Raw genomic sequence first — 21,433 nt, forward strand, 5'->3', positions numbered from 1 at the left:
CAAAGTGTGACAGCTGAGCAGAGCTCTTCCCACTCCTCCCATATGAGGAAGACGCACAGAAATGAGTCAGAGAGACAGACCATGAGTGGAGGGACATAGTGAAGTAGCCACAGCTTCCTGACTGTGGCTGGGAGCACAAACAAATGTTGGCACATGTGTTATGAGTTAGCACCGTCATAACAGTTTTAAAGAGCTGCCCAACACATTAAAGATGTGTGGCTGGCTCATCTACTTTCTTCTTTTACTCTTTATGCTGTAAACACTAAGCAGTAATGGGAGGAAGGGCATAAGAAGAGTAATTTATGTGTAGAGGAGAAGCCTGAGATGAGCCCTCCCTCTGGGATTAATGGGAGTCTCTGTCTGTGTTCACAGGAAATATGAAAGGCCCTTTGTTGGTAAAGAGCTTGCTGCTGCCAGCAAATAACTAGCCCCTGTCATATCGAAAATCCCTCAACCTCTAAATTCATTGCCTCTTCTGCTGCTCATCCTTCACCTCTTTTTTTTTTTTTATTTTTTTATAAGACTATGTGTTTTCCGTCAAAGTCTCTCATTTATGATTCTATGTCGTGCCTGCCGTACAGAGACCCAGGAGACAGTAGCTTGCGTTGTTGGTATTCATTATCAATTCCAGTGTTACAGCCAGTGGGTGAGCAGCAGGAGGACTGAGAGAGTCAGCGGCGTACAGGTGGTGATTCATAGTTTCACCTTTGATGCTGTAAAGTGTTGTTTTCCCCTCTCCTATTTTTGGCATTTTGTGTTTAAGTCCAAGTGTCGCTATCATATCAGGGGACAGACAGGGGATTCTGTGGTTAATGTGTCACCTGCAGGCTGAGCTGGTGTAATAGTTTATTTTTAGTGCCGATGCCGGTATGTGTGTTGGTCTGCGGGATGGCTAAGCACACCTCCTTAGGCTATGCTAAATAAAGAGTGGCCCATCAGCGACTGTTAGACACTACACTTGGCAGTGTGTCTTTCATCAGGTCACACATTGGTCTCCTCACACCTGCGTCTCTGGACAGGAGGGTGAAAGGTGATGGCAAGTGAAAAAAAGCTCCAGAAAGACAGACAGGGTGCGCCCACACAGTATGTAACAGTTCTGCATTTAAATAATTTAAAATGACTTGTTGCGTTGTGTTCTTACCTTACATTAGAATATATTTCTATTTCATAGAAATCTGTATTTCTATTCTAGGTAACAGACCGTTTCTTCATGGTCACCTTTCAATGTTCACAATCCAAAGACAAGCCCCATATGAAACAGTTAGCCAGTGTGTTGTATTGTTTTTTTTCTTCACTTATTGTGTGTATTTGTCACTGATGGCCCATGATATTATTGTTTTGATTGAGAGACCCCAGTGGCAGAAATGACAAACCGTGCCGTTTTGTCCACACCAAACTTGAAGTAATAACGTATTCCATGACTCTGTCTCCATCCTCTGCCTTGCATTTGAATTTTGCTCATGCAATTTAATAAACTATGCAGATTCGTGTGCTTGTAGAAAATCCCTCTATTCCTCAGTTCCGAGCTTACAACACTTATTCTTTTCTCTGCAATACTCAGGTTTTCCTTCCAGCAGCGGGAAATAAATTTAATTTACTTGCACATTGCTTAACAGAACAAAAACCTGTTTATTGGAACATCTCTCTCACACCCAACTGAATCTTGACTGTTGATGTGAAGAAATAGCAGTTCAATTGTTGGTTGTATTTTTCGTTTCTTTCCTTTTTCCTGAGATGGGGGGGGGGAGGATGCTTTGAGCTGTCCATGATAGTTTTGGCCAGGTTTGATTTCCCTGCCTCTGGAGTTGCACAGTGAAAGCAGAGAATCTATTGGCCTCTGTGACTTCCTCAGGCTGTCGACAATGGATTTGGCATGGATAACGTGGTTGGGTTTGTTACAAACAGGGGTGGGGACTTAATGAAAGCAGGAGACCCCCAACTGAAAAAAAGGGGGGAAGGAAGAGTGAAATGAACAACACAGGAACTTAAAGGAGGCTCAACTTGACAAAAGCCATGAGTTGTCAGGGGCAACGAAAATGATCTGGTGTAACCTGTGTCCCTCTTACCCTCCCTCGATGAGACACTCAGTTACAGGTATAAAGGGTGCAACAAGATATTTAATATCTGCCTTATAAATGATATATAATTGAGTTTCCCCGCTGAGGGTAGCTGCATCTGAGCTTTAACAATCATCAAAGTTCCATGTTATTCTATGCTTTAATTGTAATACTGAGGACGCCATTCATTTGTTTAATTTACTAGACTGGGAACTGATGGCTGTGCTGGCATGGTAGGGGGGAGTTTAATGGCCATTCTCTGGAAGGGATAAGACTTATTAGGTCTGATGGGCCTCCTGTCTCACATAACCTGTGGCCATGATAGACAGTGGATTCTGGGTTTGGATCCATTGGAACTACAAATTGAAGCATATTCCCAGGCCCTGGACTCTGTAATTGTCCATTAAGGGCCATGCTTCTAGATGGAAGGGCCAGATGTCCCTGATGTGGCTGAGGGTCAAACGCAGGCTTCGAGGCAGCATGCAGTGAACATGAGGGAAAAGCATGGGCTGGACATTGCCCATTACTACGGCGACCTGCTCTCTATTAAACAGACCTATAAAAAACCTTTAACGTCCTTACCAGAGAAACTCCATAATTTGCCCAGAATTCCACAGCTGTAAAAAAAAAAAAAAGAAAAAAAGAAAAAGAAATGTATGAATTCTCTGCTGTCATAGCGCACGACACCAGCTGTCTGTCCATGTTTAAATCTAACCCTTGGGCGCCACTCCCTCTCAATTTGGTGTGTTCCATATGTTACATTGATCTTAAAAGCTCGGCTCCCACTGGTCTACTTTAGCAGTGGACCTTAGCCTGATTGAGTGGGACATATGCAAGGACAACATCAAACATTTCACTATTTGGTGTAAGATCACATGACCCTGGTGATGTTATACCGATTGATTTATGATGCAAATGGGGTTTCTCATGTTACCGCTGACCTCATCTTATTCTCATGTCCAAACCATGTCTCTTAAGTAAATATACATAAACGATAAATGTGTCATTTGGTTTTCATGAAATGGTGTGTGAATGTGTCAGTGTAGCGGTATCGCAGCGACCACCGGTCTCTGAACACCCTATCTCTTGTTTGTGTTTGTGCTGTAAATGCCCGTGCACAGCTGCCATTGGGCTGTGTGTGTGTGTGTGTGTGTGGGGGGGGGTTCTGTAATGCCAATGACCTCCTAATGTGAATTCCAGTGAGGCAGAAAAGCAAATGTTTGTGCTTCCAGGTCCTCTTGGTATCCTGGGTCGCTACAGCTGTCACGTTATCCCCTTCCTGCACAAATCTGCTAGCTCAGAATGCAACACAATATACTGCCAGCGTCCTCGCTGCAGATACTTTGTTACACTGCAGATACGTTATTTTCTGACAGAGGTCTGCATACTTAATCATTTGGGCTTCCGGCACAATGGCCCTCGTTTCAGGAAAGGAAAGGAATTCAATTTAATGCCCTCATAATGCCACGCACTCCTATTAGCACTGAATGCATTTTATGGGAACTACACATCTTGCGATAATGTGCCCTCTGAATGTTTTTCAGGGTAAAACGCTCTGCTTTGCTGCACTTTGTGAGCGCCCGAGAATCACCCCTCCCACCGCGTCTTTAATTTTCTGTTGTTTTCCGTTTTCATGAATTGTTATGGCCTTGTTTGTATTCTGGCCCTAATGAGTGCCAAAGGACATGTTATTTACACTAACTGGGTTTAGGAGTGTTGGCTAGTGCAGTGGAAAGTGTCCCCTCTCTGCCATTCTGCAGGGACAACACCGAGCTCTGCTTCTGATGGATGGGTCTTTTAATGTGACAGCTGAAAGAAGCCCCACGTAGACCTGGATACAATAAAACAGCTACCAGTAGAGTTTTTTTTCTTCTTTTTTATGCCCTCCCCTTTCTCTTTTGTTAGCTAGTTTTTTTTTTTTTCCCTCCCTGCCTTATTGTGTTCGCTCTTTCCTCCTCCACAGCTCTCCCTGCAGTCGAAAAACAGTTGAAAACTGATATGCAACAGACCGCTTCAGGTTACAAGGCAGCGAGATACTCCAAAAACTTGGTGGATAAACGGGATGTAGTAGAGGCGCGGGCGCGGGGATGGAGGAACGCGGCAGCAAGGGAGGAGCCTCTCTGTTGTTTGCCGCTAGGCTAAAAGCATTCAGCTCCTACCTATTGTGTGTTCGCACTCTAAGGGATTTGTGATGGGGATGCTCTTTGACCCTTCTACGCCTACATTATGTAAATGAGTGCAACAAAGAGAGGGATGATATAATTATTTTACTACACACACACACACACACACAGATAGATTTTTAGTGCAATAAAGTGGTCCCGGTCAATGTGACATTCCAGTTGTAAAGTAGACTCGTCGTTAACATGCAACAGTTCCGTTGTTTTTGGAACGCTGCCGCGTCTTCTTCTTTCCCCTGTGTGTATGTGTTTACTGCTGAATAGTCACTGTCCTGAGGCGTCTGTGCAGCATGGCAAGACATATAGGAATGGGTGGACCTGTTGTCATTTAACGGAGCTCCTTCCATGTGTTGTTATGGCAGTGGTTGGGAAGGTAACCAGATCCCACCCTCTCCCTCCCAAATGCTGTTATTGTCCCTGTGCACAAAGGATGGGGGGATGTGTAACACAAGATGGAGCAACACGCTGAGGTTCATGGACAACGCCCTTTCCCAGACTGTACCTCCGTGTATCGTTTCACCATTTCTGCTCTTAGGAGTGTTACCTTTCACACCAAAGAATCAATCGGGGATAACGCCGGTCTCTTTGTCCTGTGGATCGGTTTAACATTCGTTTTCTGAACCGTGTCCACATCGCTGGATTTTGCCAGTTTTGGTATGAATTAGGTGAAAATCGATTGTCACACAATTTGCAATATAGCTGCTGAGGTAAACTGGTCATTTTTAATGTACAATGGACATTAGTTATGTATAGTACATGTGTTGTTTGTATATGGACATGACATGAAGTCATGTGGATTATCGGAATAATATGAATAGAATAGTTTTGGTCCCAATTGAATGTTGGATGAAACCAGTTTAAAATTGGACAGAAAACAACAAACAACAAACCCTTCACATATCTGAGACAAAACATTTACCAACAAGTATGTTTGGTTTGCACATTGGAGAAAAGCACTTGTCGATATGCTGTTGAATGTTATTGAATTATTGCTCAGCACCACTCTTATACTTCGACACACAGTACTTTTTCAACCACTGGCCGTTAACGCTTTATTGCTCTCCCGGGAAAGGCAAGTTAACATTTATTTAGCATTGTGTTGTTTGCATTCGCCAGAAACTGAAAACCTGTCCTGCGTGGCCGTTTGTGTACGGGGGTTAATGAGCGTAACAGAAGCCTCTTTGACACTTAACTAATGGAAGTTTCACAGCTGGACTTCATGGATGTCAGTATTCTGTTTTATCTTTTCACATCCAAGCTTTGCCCCTGCTTTTATGTTGATTCTTGGTCAATACAGTGATGCACTTCAGAATGGAATAATGCATTTGAAAGCCCTGATGGCCTTCACGTCCTCTAAGGCATATGTAAGCTTTACCTTTTGGTGTTGTTGGCAGCAGCTGGTTAGTATATGTCTAACCACAAATATGCATATTGTATAAAATAATCCTTGCAAAGCTTGCAGCCTGATACTTTAATGTTTTCCTGTGCTGATGAAAATGTGATACATGTTTTTAACTTGCACAATTTTCATTGTCGAGTATTTCCTGCCCGAACACCAATTTTAGAGGTATATTCTAGAACCGTATCACGGAGTAGAATGTTTTTATTTAAAACACTTGGATGGAACTAAAACACACGTTTTTGTGGTCATGGTGTCAGCATTTTTACATGTCAGGATTCATTTGGCGATGCATCGCTCAGTGTTTTTAAATGAATCCAGTATTTGCAAATGCACTGGGGCCATTGCTTGTTTTTACAACTCTGATGTTCTTGATTCAAACCATATGCCGGACAAGGCTCAAAACACCACAGCATGAACACGCACAGCTGGCCACCAGTCTGTGACCTCATGCTATGCCATGATTGCCATATTTTCGCTGCCGCCGTGAGCCCTGCCAAAGCCTTACCTCTGCTGACTAATTATTTGCCCTCGCATGCCAAATCGGATGCTGACGAATGACCTTCAAATGTGGTCTGAGTCACGCTTTACTGGGGTAACAATGAGGCCTGGTGAATTATACATTGTGGTAAGGGCTTTGCGAGTTCGGTGCGGACGCCACTGCCCGTAAACACGTTAGCGGGACGCTATTTACGGATGCTGCGTCGGCCTGTTTTTGAGGGACATCTCTTTGACACCCGTGTGTCGTGTTAGCATGAGAATTACAGTGTGCAGTGGACGGGAAGTGGCCAAGGACAGTGAGTTACACTGAACTGCCCTCACCACTGATCATTAACACTTCTAACACACTGGGATATTAAAGTTTGTTTTACGGCTGCCATCAACAACCGTGCAGGGCTATAGACATGTGTATTGAATTCATATAATGTGAGTTATTAAGCTGTACATCTTGAGTGTCCATGTATATTGCCACATCTGTCCTGTGTGGTCCTAGAGGAAATAGAGTAGTGGAAGAGATCATAATGGTTATTAAGCAGCTGAGCCTTCCCCTGACCACTGAAGATAGGAACAAAAATTGTTGTTATGATTATTATATTGCTGTTGTATATTGTTTTTATAATAATAATTATTATTATTATTATTATTGACTGCTTGTTTGAGCAGACAGTCTCTGTTATAACACATTAAATAACAAACAAGGTTACTTTTAGCAGAGTTTTATGGCCAATGAAAGTAATGAGATTAAGCCAGTAAAAAAAAAAGAAAATAATAATAATTCCTGTGCCCACTCCAGTGAATCAGGGGCATGTGGTTGAGTGGAGAGAACAGGCTTTAGATGAGGAGTAATAAAACCAGCCACAGACCAAGTGATGCAGTCATCATCATTCCTGTTGGTCTGTTCATGCACTTTAAAAAATAGTGTCAATTCCAGTCTTGGGAATCGCTATTCGTATACCTGCAGGCTTAGCAGAGGAGTTTTAAAGAAAATAGAACCCCACCTGGAACAATTTAATCCTCTATTTCCAACAAAGCACCACTGCTGTCTCATGTGCCAGCTGGTCTTTTGTCGCCAACTTTGCCCAACTATTTTCCAGTAATGAAAAAGCAGACAGATGTCCTTAAAAAAAACAAACAAAAAAAAAAATCACATTTTTGTTCATCAAACTGTTTTTTTTTTGCCTTGTCATGCATGTAAGCGACAACAACGGACAATCATCTCAGCAGTGTGAGAAAGTCAGGATCTAATTGGGGTATTTATTCTGATTTGCGCGAGGACTCTTCCTTTTCACATGACGTGACATGAGTCAAGCAAGGCAAACAGCAGGAATTGGACGGTGGTTTAACGTGCAACATTGTGGTTTGATGTTTATTCGCTCCGTACTGTATATGCAAATTTCTAAGGGGGGGGATAGAAAGGCTTTTCTGTGAGTTTTAGTGGCAGTGGGATCTCTTCCTGCTTCTGTTGGCATAGTACACTTGAACCTACAATTTCTGTTTGCCTGAGAAGAGCCAGTGAAGCAGAATGATCGGGCGGCACAAACCAAACAAAGCGCCTCGCATTTCTCCCACTTGTCTGTTTTCTCCTTCTCTGGGCTTGTTTAGGACATTCGGGTGAATCCATCGTGCTTTTTTAAGCTTAAAAGCCCACTTCACAACTGTGTAGATGCACTGTCAGGCCTGGCCAGAAAGCATTGTGTAATTGGGCAACATTGCCTGATAGCGCAGGTTGTTTTTGTGAAATTCAAAAGAAATGAGCAGACAAAGAAAAGCAGAACAGCATTTCATTGGATCATGATACAACACCACGGGCTGTTTCCTTTAAATACATACAGAGGGAGCACAAAAAGCACCAGAAGCTGTCTACGGTGATTCACATGTTTGTGCCACCTACTTGTTTGTGCTACCGCTGTCGATGTTAGTGCGACCCTGGCAAACACTGCTATCACTGCGAGGCGACAGCATATTCCCACGAGTCGTTGCGTTAAAAAACCCAAGGTCTGGAAACATTTCCGCAGGTGGCCTTTGCAAGCAGAGAGTTATTTGTACATGGGCAAGCTTGTGGTTTGGTGTTATACTGCAGACAAACTCGGGACAGATGTGTTTGGAGTCATTTTCAAACCCCTGCACCCTTCCTCCCTCCTTATGATCCTCTACTCCCCTCCCTCCTTCCTTCCAGTTTCCCCTGATCTGGGACTCATTGTGTCTGTAATAAAGCACAGCTGCACAGATCCTTCTCTGAACCTTTCCGAGTTCAGCTGATTACATGGGGGTGAGAGGGGCTCTCCTCTCACGCAGTCCAGTCACACACCATGCGCCCCCAAAAAGGCAATGCTCTACTGTTCCCTCAGCACACATCATGCATGTGAGAGGAAACACTTCCTTGTGCTCGACTCATGCCAGAACTAATTGTCAGCACCTGATATTGTGTTTTGATTTACTGCTACAGTGCAGGGGCAGTGATGTGTTTTACATGTCTTACATGTTTTTCAGTGGACAGGCGTTGTTTTATCAACTAGCTAGTGTCATTTCAATGCCGCGCACATGTAAAGGCGAGGCGCCGGTGTAGCATGCCAATGTGTGAGCGTGGATTGTGTTAAATTACCTCCGCTCAGAAATGTAAAAAAGTAGTCGTGCATATGGACGTCAACAGCCCTGATAGAAAGATGTGTCCCTCTTGCATACTGATGCCACATTAAACTTAAGAGGTTGACCTTCTGCATTTAAAGACAAAAACATTAAATATATTTAAAAAAAAAACAGGATCTGGATTGTGCACACGTGTCAAACAAGATATCAGATAAACACCTCAAGTTTTCAAGGTCTAACTAAAGGTAGCTTTTGAACAAAGTGTGTTTTTTTGTTATGACTACTTTTTCAGTTGACACATTTGCAGTATCCGTTTTGAAATGTTTCAATGATTGGTTTGCACAGATGGATGCTGCATTTCCATCCATCCATCCATCCATCCATAGAGAAACCGGCCTCCTCCTCCACTTGTCTCTGTTCGGCACAGTTGATTTCTTTGAGCTTTAACTGCGTGTGGGGGAAGGGTCAAGGAGGTCAAAGTACGTTAGCGGTGAGACGCATTCGTCATTTCTTGTTGTCGCGCCCACAGCCCTTAGGAACCCGCATGTTACAAACGGATGAGCGTGGTTGACGCTTTGTAAATTCGTACAAATGTATGCTTTCCTCCCCGTTTGGTTTCTTTGACTGAAGGAGCACATAACAAGCTGTCATGCGTGTGTAAAATTGAGTGTGTGTTAGATATGAACGCTTTGGAGAGGAACATTGAGCTCCTCTTTAATCCTCCCTGTGTATTTTTTTTGTCATTTTATTCTTTTAGCAGGAACTAATTGCGTTGCAAGTGGAACTTGACATGTATTGATTCAAATATGCAATGGCAAATGCACACACCCTGTGTATTGGCAGCTGCCCTAATCCATCTCTTTGAAGAAGGTTTAGTTTTCTTGCTGTCATTGTTTAGAAGATTTTTTTTCCCTTCTTTTCATCTCAACCGTACAGAGGAGGCGTCCAAACTTTACAGAGTTGGGGTTTTCCAAGCGATGTTTGTTTTTGGCCCGTGAGGGGCTTTCGGAGGGAATCTCGCGGTGTGTGGCGAAGGGCAAGTGGGCAAGTTGGTAGCTGTAACTGTCGTTGTCTCCCCCCCCACAATGACTCACTCTCTATGCTTGAAAAACAAGCATTGATATGTCGCCGTCGCCACTTCATCACAAGAGCGCTCTCCTCCTCTTTCTGCGATGTTGCTTTGCTCGGAGAGACATTTCTTATTTAGGGCTGCTATGATTATTCAACATAATTGAAGGTATTGATTATAAAAAGAAAAAGGTGGATGCAGAATTGTAGTGTTGATGTGAAATATTATTATCGAGCGAACAAAGCCAAGTAAATGTTTCATTTGATACTGCACTGCTTGGCAGGAAGTATCATCTCCACCGTCTGCCATGACTACAGTCACTCATGAAGAAGAGCGTATGAAAGACGGCAGAAAAAAAAAAAAAAGAGACGGAAACTATTAATAGTGTGTGAGCATTCCTTCTGAATATTAAATCCCCCTGTTACCCTTTCAGCCTCTGGCTTAAAAATGTAGGAAGAGGTGCCGTGCTATCCGGCTTAGTTAATCTAGAACGGATGCGAAATTAGCTTTTATCAGCGGTGACAACAACAACAGACACTGTATCTCTGCGGTGCACAAAAGCACTTTTATTGGATAAGCCTCCTTGTGATAATACAGCTTTGTTTTTTTTTTTTTTTTGTTCCATTAGTACTAGACTACCAAAGTCATCCTCAGGTGCATCCCTATTATAGTAATCATTCATTCATCTTCCACTGTCCTGTCCATCACAGGGCCACATAGAGACAAACGACCATCCACTCTCACACCTATGGTCAATTTAGAGTGTCCAAATTGCCTAATCCCCAAATCTGCATGTTTTTGGACTGTGAGAGGAAGCCGGAGAACCTGGAGAAAAAAAAACTACATACTGTAAAGAAATACCCTCTTTTCTGACCGGGATAAACAAGAAATCTCCAAGTCATGAGACTAATTGAAACAATTATTTTTCTTCCCATCTAGATATAGTGATATAGCATCAACACCGACGTACGGTATATTGTTTGTATGCGTGCTAATGACTCAGTACATTATCGTTCTATACTGCGAGAGAGCCGCGGAAGCTGCCACTGTCAGCCTCATCTTCCTTTGTCTGCTGCCCCCCCCCCTGCAACCAGAGAGGATTCATATGCCTTCTCCTTGTTCCTCCCCGTGCCCCCGACTTGTGCAAAGAAAAAAAGACACAGAAGCAGGAATTCCATTAGCTTTGTTCTCAAAAGCTCTTTGTGAACTTGTGACTGTGCCATGCATGGCATAATGGCCCCAGAGCTGGTCCCACATCCTCATGCCTTCTTCTCCAGCTTTTATTTGACATCTTATGCAGTAGGTGAGTGCATCACATCTTTCGGCGTCTTTTCCCCCTTCGCAGACACTCTGTGTTGTATAAAATCCCCCACTTTTTGAATCCGGCTCAAATTGCTGTGCTGTCGCAGTGGCATAATGGGAAATTGTAAACGTGCACCACGGTGTGTGTGTGTGTTTGTGGGTGTGTGCGCGCGTGTGCGCATGGTTTTTGGAGAAAAAAAAAAGAAAAGAAGAGAGAATAGAATTGACATGTTTGTGTGTGTGGTTAGGTTTGTAATTGGACGCAGTGGAGTGTGTCAATCTTGACCTGAGCTAGTCATTTGCATGTATTTGACTGACAGTCTATGTAAAGCAGGCGGCCATATTATTCACAATGAAGGTGGAGAGGCTGCTCGAATCCCACTCTTTTCCGTGACACACCACGTTCCCGCTAATTGCAGCCGAGTCATTATTGCAGAAATGTAAAACGGTCGGATTTCTATTGAACAGAATACAGAAATGTGTTCACCTTCATCGACCAGAGTGTTGATATCGGCAGATTAGATCTCACCAGGTAGTTAACGTAGTTGGAGGTTTCTGTAAACCAGGACGTCGTCAAGCTTAATGTATAGACGAGCATTATAAACACTTTAGTTCACGCTAAACCATAAGTGAGTGAAGTGTATCATTCCACAGCACCGTTATGTGTGGCGTGTCCACAACACACGCATCAAATTGCTGTGTACTTTTTCTACTTCTATTTTTTCCAATATACAGGATATTGTTTTTGCTGCGTTTCTTTATTTCTTTCAGCTTTACAAGCGCAGTAATAAGCTGCCTTGACTACCGGTGAATATGACTAACTTGGCAGGTACTATGGTGCTGTGCATTTAAATTGGAATATTAAATTGAGACAAACCTTTCTCTTATTGGTGAATACAGGGTGGTGCTGTGTGTCTTAGGCGATCCAGATGGTGACACTATAAGTGCTGTATAGCATGGTGGTGGTGGTGGGGGGGGAGGGGCTTGTCACATATGAAGATGACTGGCGACGATGCATATTCTGCGTTAACTAATAGCCATGTCAAACAGTGACACACAAGGTTAGACAATTTGTCAGCATTTAATCACATGCTATTATACAACCATACATGCCCCAAAAAAAAATGATAACATGCCGCTTGCTTCCTTGGTGGTCAGTCGTCTGGGACTTGCCTTTGTCTGCTTGAACATTAATTGGCTCAGCCTTTCTCCAGTGCGAAGCAAAGTTTTAATGAACTCTGTGGTTTGTTGTGTCCCAGTCTACGTCCTGTTTGTCTTTTAACTGCTCTGGAACTCGTCCCATGTCAAATTTCATATTTGCAGTATGTCTGTGACTGATTAATTATGTCTAGAAAATATTCAATTCCCTTTCTTTCTTTCTTTCTTTCTTATATAAATTCCTGTTTCGACTTTGAGAATTTCTATCATAATCTGATGTTCACACATATTAGTTTCTTCTTAGAATTGTTTCACCTCTGTGTCACTGGTACCTTAACTGCAGTCCACCATGCCCTAATCTCATACGCTGATTTTTATTTTACCTCTGCTCTGAGCGTGTCAATGCGATGCCAAGGGACTCTTGGGATGAGAGCGGGTTTTTGCTATTTACAAAATGTAAGCCTTTTTCTTTTATATTCCAAAAGTTACAGCCCATCCACTGATGAAAAAATAATTGTCTCAGACCCTGTCCTGCAGCACGATTGCTCTTCCATCAATATGTATGCAAAAATGTAGCCCGACACACAGCTACCATCTGTCACTCTGTAATTTGGTGTTGGCCAGAATTTGGTTGATACTACTTTTGTTTGGTCTTCAAACAAACGGGTGTCAGAATGTGTCTGTTTGGCACCAGCCATCGTCGCGTGTTTTCTACATTCTCAGCGACCATAAGTGATAGTTGATGTAATTTCCATAAAGGTCTGACTCAGTTAAATGAGATAGTCACAGTGGCAATGCCGAGGCATTTCATCTGAAAGGCTCCTTCCTTTAAAGACATAGCATTGGCTGGCAGCGTTTGATGGATAGTGTTTACTACAGATGGAGACAGTGAAGCTGAAGAGCACATGATTTTAACACTATTATTCCTCCACTCGGTGAAAGCAAAATGAGACGTTGACATAATTGCACGAGTCACCTCTGCTATTTTTTTCCACCCAATGCTCTGGCTGCTACGATACTGTGCCGCAGCATGTTTATGTTCCTTCCTCTCGGCAACAAATCAAGAGATGGGAGTCACTCTGCTGGTGTGATTCGAAAAGTCTTACGGGCCCAGTGAGCGTTCCAGCAGAGGTTACTTCATCCCCGCTCCATGTCTCCTGCTTTGTCTGTTTGATTTTATGATGGTGTTCTGACAGAAATGATCAAGGGGAAGAACTAAATAGCTTGGAGTCTTAGCTTTGGAGATCAAAAGAACCTAATCATGTCACATTACAGGTTTCACTGAGGCAGTTTTAGAGCCTCGCCCTCTTGATCAGCTTTTTTGGAAAAAAAAAAGAAAAAGATATGAGCCCTGCACAGAACCAGAGGAGTGGGAGCTCATGGTTATCAGCTGATGTAGCCACTGGCAGCTTTACTTGTATACTCTTGTCTCCAACCCAAAATATATTGACGAAAATAATCCTCTACACCACTGAGCACTTTCATCTCAATCACGCAAACAAGTTCCACACATATATTTACACAGTATACACATACAATATATATATGTAGGATTCTGAGTTTATTAAAAATAGAGAAAAGTGAGCATGTAAATTTGATTTTCTGACTGTGCAAAATTGACAGACTTTTTTCTTTTTCGGTGGCGTCTTTGTTTTCACCACAGGCGATGCATAATAATTGAAAAGGATCAATAGCTGATCTTTTTTAGGTATTTCCTACTCAGCCAGAGGCTTAGAGATGAGTTCATTTCATGCTCAGTTGAAAATGCCTGAGAAAGAACTGTAGCAGCACCGTGGCACCGCAGAGGTGGATGCACAGAGCAGTGATGCATTTCCTAAAAATGTGTATTACTGTGGTGTGTGCTTGTGCCAGGGAATGACCTAGCAACACAGAAACAATAAAAAGTGATGCATGTGGACATCTCAAATGGGTTATTGTCCACGTTCTGATTTTCTAAAAGACATCTCGGTGTCTCACCCTGCCTCTTGCAGGCAAACTCCCACAGATTGCTTTATTTTTTTACTCCCACTGGCTTTTTTTTTTTTGTTCTCCATCTCCATCCCGTCCTTCTTTCCCCATTAATCATCACAGCCTTTGTGGAGGGAACAGAATGACCAATGCCAGCAGTTTTAAGGTGAATTAGGGTATAGAGAGCAATTAACACTCAGTGACCTTTTATGAGAGGACACTCTGAGGTCAAAGAATATCTTTTATGGACATGAGGTTCAGCACCTCATTTCCAATAACTCTGATTTACATCTTAGACGCCCGGGCCAGCTGGGTGTTGTAGACTGTAGGCTCCTAGATTAAGGGAGAGGAGGCTGTGTTGTTGATTATATGGTCACGTATACCAAACACTTGACATCATCATAGTAATTGTAGTTTTTAGTTTTTGCTGTTAACCCTTTAACACCTAAGCCTCTCTTGCTTATTATAACCATAAAAGGGCCTGTGAGTTAAGTGCTTTTGCCCATCTGGCAGTTATTTACAGTTTGCTGCATGTTGAATTTAAAATGAAGAAAAGCAAGAAAAAAACACTGTAGTTGTACGTGAACACCAGACTGTGCGTGTTACATTTGAAGTTTGAACCGTGTAACACGTATTCAAAGTAACATTTGTTTGAGTCTTTGTCTCACTGTCCAAAAACTGGTAAGACGCTGATTCGCCGGCTTCCTCCAACAGCGGGAGTGACATTACCGTAAAAGAGCAACTTCTTAGCGTTCAGAAACTGTTGGAATTGTCGTGTAATTACGGTAGCGCAAGTCGCACGTCCACAAACGCGTCACGCGACACGCAACAGCGATACGTTCGCTGTTAAGTTCTTTGAACGTATAATGCCTTCTTCTTTTTAAATTTATAGTGTCACCTGTAAGCTTCTGCAGGGGTCACAAAGCTTTGCTCAGAGACATCAGAAAGAGCAAGGGTTCTCACATCCTGGTAATGTGGTCAGTTTAATACACCGCCAAAGCCTCTGTATCAAGCCGCTGGTTTCAAGAACTCACAAATCCCAGTAGCTGCACACAGATAACTGCAGAAGGATGTAGCTTAGCCCTTATCAGCTCTTGGCTCCAATGACACAGTAATCCACACAATGCGCTGCTGTCATTGTACTGGTAAACACAGAATCATTTCATTTACCCAACAATGCCCCAAGAATAATTGTGATGTCCCTAATGTGCCCCCCCACTGTTAACCCTCATTTTCAAAAGGATGAGAGCTAACTGTCTGTGCACATTAGCAACGCACATTTCTTTGCGGAGAAATGTGCGTTGCTACTAGAATAAGAGGCTCCCGTCAAATGCAAGTTTATGAAAATAATAACAGTGGTTGGACACACTAAAACCCAGCAAGTATTTTTTTAAAAAAAAGAAGCTCCTTAAACAAAACATGAATGTTTTCTGGTTTCGTTGCTCCATCTGACAAAGAAGTCGTCCACAAACCAGAAAGTTTGGTCTGTGTGCAAAACAAGACATTTATGAACGTCGTCATTTCGAGATTTGGGAAACACCGCTCACCATTCTTCAATATTTGCTGACATTTTTATGGACCAAACGAATAAATCGACAGATGAATCAATAATAGAAATCATATCTGTACGAGGAGGTCGCGGCGGTGTCGTGGCAATGCTTCAACACTTTAAATCTACACTTACAGTATATGTTGATAGAGATACTGAAGATATTGTCAGTCAAACGGCGAGTGCTTTATTGTAATGACATTTTTCCAAAATCATTTGTATTGTATCTGCAAAGCACAGAGTTGATGTGTAGGCATGGGACAGACAGTGGAGCGGGTGATGGCAGATTATCAAAGACATCGCATTGACTGGGTCTCACTTAATGTGGTTTCCTGGAAAAATGAATAAATAATTACAAAAAGAATCGCTTCCGTCTAATCATCACTGCGACACAACAAAACGGGGCGGCATCGTAGAGCCACAAGCAACTCGAACCAAGCGCTGGGGCGATGATCACTGCAATCAAGCTGGGAAAATTATCCAGCTGCCTGTTAAATGTGCTCTGATGCAGTTCCTCTCTAGTTTTCCTTAATTTCTAGAGACACTGACTGTAACACTGCATTCTTTTTGGAATGCAAATCCTTGCATATTTTAGCAGCAGCGTATATATGCATAGAATGCTTTGAGCGTTTGAAGTGCAGTGCATCAGTAAAACGCCTTCCAGGGCTTAGTCTGTAAAAGAGAGGCCTTTTTCTGAAGAATACCCTATTTTCTTCAAGACAGAAATATACCTCAAAACGCATCTCTGCACTTCAGCTTCTTAAAAATAAAAAAGGATGTTTAGAAACGTCTTAATTGAGATTAATAGTAGAACATGGCATCAACTCACTTCGCACGATTACCCTCTTACCAGTGCTGGTTGTTTTAATAAAAAAGGATGGATGATGTTTTTAAACATCAACAGATTCATTCTCTCCACAATTATTTGAAACCTTAGATCACCGGTTTAAATGGGCACGGTGTATACATTTTTAATAAATGGTAAATGAACGTATTGATTGCGACAGGTCAGGGAGCAACAAAACAATTTTTCCTTTGGAATGTTTTCAGCATCTCCATGGAAATGACCATAATTGTGAGGGATGGGATTTAATTAGTTGCACAGTGACATTTGGTTACTTACCAGCCTTGAAGCTGTGGAAGATTCGATCCTTAAAAAATGTAATAAAGGAGTCATCTTATTCAAACAAAAGGTTTGTCCAATTACAGAATATTCTGTGGTTGGCTTAAGGCAGGGGTGTCAAACATACGTCCCGGGGGGCCAGAACCGGCCTGCCAGAGGGTCCAATCCGGCCCACAGGATGAATTTGTTGAAATTTCACACTACGATTACAATCTAAACGTAATGTCAAATGCAATATTTTTCACTTCCAGATACCTGTGCCTTTATAGATCCAGTGTGATGCCTAAATAGTACATTTAGGCATGATATTGTTGAAATTGCACTTATATTTCTCAAGAAATGTCATGTTTTGTAAAAATGAAGTTCTTGTTGGTCATAGATTATTATGCTATTATTTTACTGGTCCGGCCCACTTGAGATCAAATTGTGCTGTATGTGGCCCCTGAACAAAAATGAGTTTGACACCCCTGGCTTAAGGTCATCGAATGCTCGGATTGATTCAGCGTGTCGGTCCTGAAGTTTGGATGGGATTAGAATTTCATATCACAGAAGTTTGAATCGAGGTGCCAGAGTGTGAGCTCCACCGGGGCTTCACAGGATCTGATCTTACAAACTGTCATACATTTAGGTGAAGCCCTCATTTCATATCGCATTGTTTCATTGCTTGTGCAGACCTCTGTACTAAACGCGGTGGCAGTCATTTGTTAATAATGCATTTTGGCAGGGGTGTTGTACCACTTGTAAGGGGTTGGGTGGGTGAAATGCCTGCAGGGTATTTGCCTGAGTCTTCATTTTTTCCGTGGCTCCTGATGAAACCCCTACACTGGGTATTTCTCAGCTGTCAGTGACCTAACTTCTCAGAAATGAATAGCAGTACATTGGGATGATCTCACAAGAGGCGGGGGGCAGTCTTGTCACATTTACAGTACATTAGAGGGACTCTCAGTCCACCAGCGTACTCGGCAGACAGACGTAGAAGCCGAGATCGGGGGACATTTTCGCCGCGTCTGTGAAGTCACAGCTTTGACATTTCATGTTCCAAATTCAATGTATCTCTCCCTGCCGCTGCCTCCTCTCCTTCGCTAACTATTTGTGTCGGTCTGAGTTCCAGTTGTCACGTGATGAAGCAGACAATGGCGAAGCACTCTGGCTCTACGGAGAGGTTAGCTGGGGTTTTTGTGTTGCTTGTCAGTTGAGAGGGGCGCATCTAAGCTGTGAATGGGATCGTTGAGTCGTGTGTAATTTTGGGCCCCGGTGGAGGGCATTAGTTGGACAGACCTTTCTGCTGACAGGCATGTTGCCCCCCACCCCCCTTTCTCCTTTCCCGTATTTTTCAAACCCAACCCCCAATTCCCCTTTGCTGCATAGGCATTTCTGTGCAAACCAGAGGCCTTTATCGCTATGACCATGACGCCGTGGTCTGATAGGGTGTGGCAGCCATGGTTTCCATGAGGAGCCAATACATCCACATAGTGGCGAGTTACTGCAGCTAGGATTTGCGCTAAGCCATACTACACATCACTATGTTTTTTTTTTTATAAACCACAAGAGCCCATCTGATAAATGAATAGACACACGCTGGTCATTCCCATTCATTATCATTGGAAGCGACCGTGCCTGCAGGGAGTTTGTCTTGCGATTGCTGTGGGGGCTGCCTGTTGAAAGGCCCCTCAGAGGTGTCCCCATGGCTACATTTCAGACGGTGTTAAAAAAAGTCGGAGACCTGCGCGCGAAAGTGTCTCCGTCAGAAATAACTCACGCGGGAATCACCGCTGTCAAGTGGATCTCACCGCACGCACACAGAAATATATAGTCAAAAGTGGCAGCAGGACAAAAAATGGAAATAAGGGCTGCAGCTTTGAGGCTGTGTAATGTTTACGGTGTCTAGTTATGAACAATTGCTCGCTGTAATGCCTTGAAATAAAGTGTGGAATGGAATTACTGACCAAAATAGTGCAGCAGTAAAATAAAATGGTCATTTATTTTAAATTGTTGGTGCTACGCGTGTCCATACATGCCAGCTGCGGACTTTAACGCTGACTGATTTAGATAATCGGTAATAATATGTTTTTAGCATATTTTCCTGAATGTAATCAGTGTCTTCAAATGGTTTCCTAAATTAGAAAATATCAAGACGTGCCCATTTTAAAACACAGCCACTATTGTTAGGCAGGTGAATACACTGCTCGGATCCAAATGCAAAGGCTCGATGAAAGATTCAAGGGTTTTTATTTTCCTCTTGGAAAGACAAACAAAATCAAAAATGCTTCTTTCTTGAAGCAGAATTAACAGACTTGACACTAGAGCTAACTTAGTGAACAGTGACACAGACTTGGACTCTGACGTGTTCTCTGGAAGCATAAACCACACACTGGCACATGGCAGAGAGACTGCGGACACTATATAGTGAGAGGGAATCGAGGGCAGGTGCGAGTGATTACTGAAGGATCACCAGGTGAAGTGCATGATGGAATTAGGGGAGATGTGTCAAGTCTGATGAAAAAACAACGCGACAGGAAGACATGAACGTTTACCAAAATAAAAGGGGAAGTGAAAATCAAACCCAAACAACAAAAGTGACAGGAACTTAATGTGACTTTAAACCTAAACTAACACAAGAACTGAACTAAGCAAGACAAAAACACTAACAGATCTGGCGCCTCCTGACAACTGTTGATATTTGAGAGGCTGGAACCTTGAGATAGTTGTCATTTCTTTTCGAAATGATGTGTGGTTCAAATAATAATAATTGGCAGATTCTTTTTTCAGCTCTTCTTAAATTGTCTCAACACTTAATACTAAGTATTTGAGTAAAGTATATAATTGTGATTTCTCTGACATATTATTGCAACTGTGATTTGATTTGGGATGTATATTTATTCAAGTCAAGTAAAAAAAAAAAGATTAATTATTATTTAATTATTTTATTTTATTAAATTATTTTTATTATTTAACCAATTTCTTTTGTCCATAAACCACAGAAAAAGTAAAACTGTAAATCGGATAAAATTACATGGTCCACTTATTTTTTTCCCCCCACAAACCTTAGATACTCAGTTTACGGCAAACGTGCAAAAATAATAATAAAAAAAATGATTGATAGAATGATTCAATTGCACCCTTTTATTTGTTAATAAAACTAATTACATTTGTGATTTCGATTCATTGTTCAGCCTCACATTAAGCATACAAATCAAAATGCATGGCATTCAGAGATCCAAGTCAGAGTAGTGTGTTCGACTTTCCCCAGCAGCACAGTGAAGCCTCTTGAATCGGTGGACTTTTCTTCTGCTGTATTGTGAGTTATTTTGACAGTCTCCTCACTCTGTATTCCACTTCTGTCTGAGTATCTGCTGACTTGGGCCGGGCTAGGCTGATTGCTTGAAGGCTCTGACTTTACAGGTGGCTGGCTTGAAGGCAAAGCCTTTAGAGAGAGAGAGAAGGTCGTCCCCCCCTTACCTCTGCAGCATTGTCAGGTTCAAAGAGAGATAAAGCTAATTGGCCACTGATAATTGAACAGGAAGGACACGCTCAAGTGTATTCCAGGGGAGAGGAAAATACTGTGACATCATTTACGTTGATTATTGGGACTCCTGTCTCCCCTGAACCGCCGTATCATCCTCCGTGGTAATATTTTAGACAATTTAGCAATTCTCTCGGTTACAAAACAAACTGCAGTTTGCAGCGCTGCTTTCGGGTTGTGTCAGTGTCGACTGTAATGAAAACCTCACAGAAAACGTGTCTCCGTTTGAGATTTGATAAAGTAGATTGCATTTTTATTCGTCGGGGTGAATACACACAGCAAGTCAACTGCCAAACTTTCCCCAGAATCATAGGTTTCATTCATTCTCCCTCACACACACACACACACTCTTCTTACATTTAATAACATCACAGTTTATACGGGAATCGGGAGTCCAGCCATTGTATCTGTAGTCCCTTTTTGCGAAAACAGGTACATCTTTGTCAGGGCTGCAACCAAGGTACTGAAAACATGTACCCCGTCCACTGTTACAAGCAGCAAGGAAATTGTTAAGTTCACCCCTGTCATCAACGAGAGATTTATTAGTTGAAGGGTGTGTGGTGCACTTTCGCCAAATTTATTGCAAGTGTTTGGGTGATAATATTAAATTAGGTCTGGGAGTAAATGTATGACTTCCTTTAGGCCCCAAACTGATCGACTGCATCCTTCTCCCCAAGCCCAGAGGAACTCAATGCACTCCGAGTGCAGATGAGACTCTGAAGACATCAGTGAGTCCCCAAGGTAGCAGCACAAAGGAAGATTAGGCACCCTCCTCCTTCAAGGCTTTTGTTAAGTAATTCCACATCTGCTTTAATAATTCAAAGCGGCACCAGCCGAGCCCCCACACAAACAATATATGGTAACTTTGTGTGATCTGTGGCCTGGAGGTATTTTTATCTTTCTCTTTGTGCCGTTTTGTGTGCTATAAACATGAGGTGGGCCTGTCAAGGAAATACAACCATACACACAAGAGGAGCACACAATAAAGCTCCTAGGTGTGTGTGTGTGTGTGTGTGCG

The 21,433-nt window shown here is 42.5% G+C and overlaps 1 protein-coding gene across 1 annotated transcript in view; it reads left to right on the forward strand.

Annotated features, from left to right (window-relative positions):
• cdh2 (cadherin 2, type 1, N-cadherin (neuronal)) overlaps positions 1-21,433 on the forward strand; it is a 59,098-nt gene that overhangs the window by 15,318 nt on the left and 22,347 nt on the right. The gene's annotated exons all lie outside the window — the stretch shown is intronic.

Source organism: Solea senegalensis, linkage group LG1, assembly GCF_019176455.1.
Source record: "Solea senegalensis isolate Sse05_10M linkage group LG1, IFAPA_SoseM_1, whole genome shotgun sequence".
In the NCBI taxonomy this organism is placed as follows: Eukaryota; Metazoa; Chordata; class Actinopteri; order Pleuronectiformes; family Soleidae; genus Solea; species Solea senegalensis.